Source organism: Octopus sinensis, linkage group LG2 (genome assembly GCF_006345805.1).
Source record: "Octopus sinensis linkage group LG2, ASM634580v1, whole genome shotgun sequence".
Taxonomy (NCBI): domain Eukaryota; kingdom Metazoa; phylum Mollusca; class Cephalopoda; order Octopoda; family Octopodidae; genus Octopus; species Octopus sinensis.
Window position 1 is genome coordinate 51,599,611 of NC_042998.1, and position 6,317 is coordinate 51,605,927.

Below are 6,317 nucleotides of genomic sequence, written 5' to 3' on the forward strand. Positions count from 1 at the left end.
AGAAAAAGATGACTCAATAATTCATCGACAAAATCTATTGCTCAATGCATTAAACACACTTTGTCTCACGTCGAGACTAGACAGAAAATTCAGATTAGATGACAGAAGCTATACAACTCCATTTTGGAAGCAATAAACGTTGATTATAATTCGATAAGCAAATCTGTAAATAAATGAGATGGAAGAGTTAAAGCTGTTTCACTACAGCTGTTTCAAAAACACTTTTTCATCAAGTACATACGGCGGTGTGGTTGAAAACAGTCCGCCGTTGTAATAGAGAATGCAACAGAAGCCAGACAAGCAGAAAGAATAAAAAAAATGTGGAAGTGTAGACTGGAATCGGTAAAGAACAAATTGTGTGCCCTACTCACCGATTATCTTAGTAAGATAGATAAATAGATAGTGGTGAGGTTTCATTTCGTTATCAACATACTTCAATTATTGTAGTGGCTACAGTCGATTATAATCTCATTAATATATATATATATATGGCGTCAATAATAGATAGCCGGTGCAATGAAATCTGGAATATTTACTGCTTAGGATAGATTAATATAGCTAATAAAAGGTCCTGTAGAGCGGGAAAAACCAGGAAGAGGAAAAATGAGGAAATGACGATGGAAAACGAAAACGTATAAGGACAAAATAATGTGATGGCAGTAATTTTATTTGTTTGCATACATGCATGCATATGCTAGTACACACACACACACACAAATGAAACTTCATAGATGTACGCATATGAAGCATATATATATATAAAGAATATGAGGGGCTTCGTTCACTGGTGATCTAAACGAAAAGGGGGAAAACGGACATGCTAGCCTATCACTTAGGATATCCCAGAAACAGCTGTAGGACATCAAATTTACCCTAATTAGATTATTCTATATGACTTGAGATACTCATACTACCTTGGTTTTTGTTGTGCTTTTTCCCCAATATAATATATATACATATGGTTCCGGGTTCAGTCCCACTGCGTGGCATCTTGGGCAAATGTCTTCTGCTATAGCCTCGGGCCGACCAATGCTTTGTGAGTGGATTTGGTAGACGGAAACTGAAAGAAGCCTGTCGTATATATGTATATATGTATATATATATATATATATATATATTATATATATATATATATAATATATATATATATATATATATATATATATATGGGGGGGGTTGTGTGTTTGTGTTTGTCCCCTAGCATTGCTTGACAACCGATGCTGGTGTGTTTACGTCCCCGTCACTTAGCGGTTGGCAAAAGAGACTGATAGAATAAGTACTGGGCTTACAAAGAATAAGTCCCGGGGTCGATTTGATCGACTAAAGGCGGTGCTCCAGCATGGCCGCAGTCAAATGACTGAAACAAGTAAAAGAGTAAAAGAGATATATACATACATATATATATATATATATATATATATATATATATATATATATATATATATATATATATATATATATATATACTTTATTTCCCGTTCGTCGGACAGTTTTGTTAACAAAACTGTCCTATAAACGGGAACGTGAAACTCTGAGTAACAGCTTTTGTTATATTTTCTGCTGCTTTTAAATAAAGCATATTACTCTACCTCTGGTATTTGAGTACTCTTTTTTCCACCTTGTTTCGCATTTATGTGCTTACTCCGGTGTGTGTATAATATATATATATATATATATATATAAGAGAGAGAGAGAGAGAGAGAGAGAGAGAGATAGATATATATATATATATATATATATATATATATATATAGAGAGAGAGAGAGAGAGGAGAGAGAGAGAGAGATAGATATATATATATATATATATATATATATAATATATATATATATATATATAAGAGAGAGAGAGAGAGAGAGAGAGTGATAGATAGATATATATATATATATATATATAGAGAGAAGAGAGAGATAGATAGATATATATATAGAGAGAGAGAGATATATAAATAGATATATATATATATATAGAGAGAGAGATATAGATAGATATATATAGAGAGAGAGAGATATATAGATAGATAGATAGAGAGAGAGAGATATATATAGATAGATAGATAGATAGATAGAGAGAGAGAGAGAGAGATAGATAGAGAGAGAGAGATATATAGATAGATAGATAGATAGATAGATAGATAGATAGATAGATAGATAGATAGATAGATAGATAGATAGATAGATAGATAGTTATATACGTACGTACGTACATACATACATATATACATACATACGTATTCTTAGATATACACACGGTATAGATACGAAATATGTATCTATATACCCGTTGCACGTGCATATACTAAAAACCTGAAATGAAATATAGGTATAGGTACATACAGACATAGTCATAAATCTTTACAAATGAATTCCATCGTAAGATATTAAAGTAATGGTATAATATGAAGTACACACATACACGCATGTATGTATGTATGTATGTATGTATGTATGTATGTATGTATGTATGTATGTATGTATGTATGAATGTATGTGTCAGGTCACTTTCGAGTGCTACTGGTAACATGTAACCTAAACTGGCAATCCCACTAAGCTCGCTTGGTGAGGAGGGTGTTTATTGGACACCCTGCGGGATGAAAAACAAAACCCGTCAAAGGGCGGAGGAACTCTTGAGAGTCAACGGCCATCCAATAAATGTCTTAAGGATATATCATGCGCGGAGACATAGAAATAATCAGACTGAATACCTGATCGCGCGGTTAAGCCATTGGGAGTGAAGGACTCCTAGCCTTTGTTAGGGCATCCTTCAAGGAGAAGGTAACTCAGGTAACTAGGATAACTCCGACATAAAACCTGCGGCTCAGTGGTTACCGATGATGTTGACTTGTTCTTCTTTTCGGATTATGGCTGCTGTTGCTTAGTGAGTGGGATTGACTCAGTGCACAGTCTTTCCTTTCTTTAAAAAAAATCTTCTTGCACAGGCATTGTACGATAACAACATTGATTAAGCTTCGTGCAATGGCCATACTCGATAACGAGGGGGCAGCCACCATGTATGTATATATGTATGTATGTATGTATGTATGTATGTATGTATGTATGTATGTATGTATGTATGATAGAAACATACATGCATGGAGACGTATACTGGAAGTTAATTAAAGGTAATGGCAGAAATGGCGAATCATGCAACAAAAATGCTGAAATGAGTCAGGTGAAGAAAGTTTCATGTATAGTTATAGACGAACGAATTTATTCACACAAAAAGCAAGCACACTCACAAATAGGTGCATTCAGAGCTGTTATGCAATAGTAAAACTAAGCATGAAAACATGTAGGTAGTAAATGATAGGATATAAGAAGGCTCAGGGTAGTTGGAGAGTAACCGAAGTAATAAGTTAGCTATCAAGAGCGAAATGTATTGGAAGTGTACTAATCTCAGACAGGTAACATACAGGAGTAATGTAGAGTCCAGAGTTTGATATAGTTAATAAACTTAAGTGGAAAAGGCGGCGAGCTGTCAGAAACGATAGCACGCCGGGCGAAATGCGTAGCCGTATTTCGTCTGCCGTTACGTTCGGAGTTCAAATTCCGCCGAGGTCAACTTTGCCTTTCATCCTTTGGGGGTCGATAAATTAAGTACCAGTTACGCACTGGGGTCGATGTAATCGACTTAATCCATTTGTCTGTCCTTGTTTGTCCTCTCTGTGTTTAGCCCCTTGTGGGTAGTAAAGAAATAGGTATTTCGCCGTCTTTATGTTCCGCCGAGGTCGACTTTGCTTTTCATTCTTTCGGGGTCGATAAATTAAGTACCACTTGCGTACTGGGGTCGATCTAATCGACTGGCCCCACACTCCAAAAATTTCGGGCCTTGTGCCTAGAATAGAAAAGAATAAAATTAAGTAAAAAGTCTACCAAAGAACATTATAATTACGCTAAATAATGTTAAATAGATAAAGGACGGACCTAGAGGCGTGACAAGGCGAGATTTCTTACGAAATTTTCGGAAACTACAAATAAACAGTGACGGGACTGTTTTAAGGGACTTGGGAATGTAGCAGAGAAAGGTATTGCGTTATTTGTGTATACATCTAATGAGTTATCTCTTGGGAGAAAGTGAATTTCTTTAAGAAGTTATCATTAATTACAGATTAGGAGAGTTTAATTTGTAATGTTAAATGGGAAGACAAGAAATTAAAATATATGTATTTGTATTCATTAGATTCTCTAAGTCACCTTTATTTCATTGAGTCCATGGAGACGAGCAGGCAGAATCGTTAGTACGTCAGAAAAAATGCTTAGTGACATTACTTCCGGTTTACATTCTGAGTTCAAATTATTCAAGCTAAGGCAAGCCACACGAAATATTAACAATGTACAGTAACTTCATGAAATGAACATTATACTATATAAAAAATTTTCATTATAGACTTTTTTGTGAGTGTTTGTTTTAAAACACTGTATCTGGTTTATGCGAAGTGGCCGAAAACTTTTGCATGGTCATTTTTGGTGGTCATGTTGCATCTTACCCTCTCATTCAGAACCCCCATTACAAAATATAATGATTAGGTATGGAAATGACTCCAACAGAGCCAATGTTTCATCTGTAAAAAATGCAATGCGAAACATCCAATTAATAAGCTGGTAATTAGTAGAAAATTACATTAGTTTAAACCGGGCGAAGGCTTTTGCAGGGTACTGTAATATATATATATATATATATATACATATGTGTGTGTGTGTGTGTGTGTGTGTGTGTGTGTGTGTGTGTGTGTGTGTGTGTGTGTGTGTGTGTGTGTGTGTGTGTGTGTGTGTGTGTGTATTTATATTTATATAATCAAAATAAGCAACAGAATATCAAGAGGTGATGCACATTATTTGCATTATTTACATTTGACGGATATTTGTCCTCATCTTGTTTGTTGTTAACACAATGTTTCGGTTGATATACCCTCCAGCCTTCTTCAGTATGTCTTGGGGGAAATTTCGAACCTAGGTTCTCATTCCTAAGCTATTTTTCGATGTTATTATTATTATTATTATTATTATTATTATTATTATTATTATTATTGTTATTGTTGTTGTTGTTGTTGTTGTTGTTGTTGCTCAGGTCACTGCTTGGAATCGAACTCGGAATCTGGGGTTAGTAGCCCGCGCTCTTATCCACTACGCCATATGCTCGTGGGCATATGGCGATGTGGTGATGCTGTACGACCGTTTCATGCGACTCCATTTAATTGAACAATGCAATCATTACATCAATTTAAATGCATGCTATCTTCAGCTGCATCACCTCATGATATCTTGTACTTGATATCCTCGTACTGCAGCACCTTTCGATATCCTGTTGTTTATTTTGATTTTATTCACCTTACTTTGAGTTGTACGGACAATATCGCTCTGACTTATTTCTTTATTGCCCACAAGGGGCTAAACATAGAAGGAATAAACAAGGACAGACAAAGGGATTAAGTCGATTAGATCGACTCCAGTGCGTAACTGATACTTAATTTATCGACCCCGAAATGATGAAAGGCAAAGTCGACCTCGGCGGAATTTGAACTCAGAACGTAACGGCAGACGAAATACGGTTACGCATTTCGCTCGGCGTGCTAACGATTCTGCCAGTTCGCCGCCTTCAATACTGCTCTGACTTGGTGCTTCAACTTAAGTACCTAATTCAACCGAATCTCAATTATTTCTTATATAAATATATAGCTTCGAGCTGACCAAAGCCTTGTGCGTGGATTTGGTAAACGGAAACTGACAGAAGCCCGTTGTATATGTGTGTGTGTGTGTGTGTGTGTGTGTGTGTGTGTGTGTGTGTGTGTGTGTGTGTGTGTGTGTATGTGTGTGTGTGTAAAATGCCTGATAAAAGGAAAAACTGGGATTGTCGGTAAAAAAAAAATGAAAACACTAAATCGGCTTTTCAGATATTTTTAGTACTTTTGGAGACTCAGCTGCTTCCCCAGCCATATGGTGTCGTGTTGTGGGACTGATCCCAGAACCATGTGGTTAGGAAGAAGTTTCTTACCACACAGCCACGACTGAGTCTTCTAAAAGTACTAAAAAATATCTGAAATGCCGATTTAGTGTTTTCATTTTTATTTATTTATTTATTTTTTTACCGGCAATCCCAGTTTTTCCTTTCACTTTTATCAGGCAGTTTACTTTTACTTATTACCGGAAAGTTCACAGAAAAGCTGTACCACAAGACATTTATAGTATTTGACACTCAGCCATCCCAGCTGTAACGCAAGTAAGTAGTACACAAAACAACTGACTATAGTATATATATACACTGAAAATAACTGGTCAGAACGGGTTCTAGAGTTCAAAATGTCTAGGTCACTGAGATAT

General features: G+C 35.9%; 1 long non-coding RNA gene across 1 annotated transcript in view; it reads right to left on the reverse strand.

The window, feature by feature from the left end:
- Positions 1–20: 20 nt before the first annotated feature.
- Positions 21–6,317, reverse strand: part of LOC118767901 — a 33,591-nt gene continuing 27,294 nt past the window's right edge. The window contains exon 3 of the long non-coding RNA XR_005003812.1: positions 21–163. This is a non-coding gene — a long non-coding RNA (uncharacterized LOC118767901). The remainder of the gene's footprint in view (positions 164–6,317) is intronic.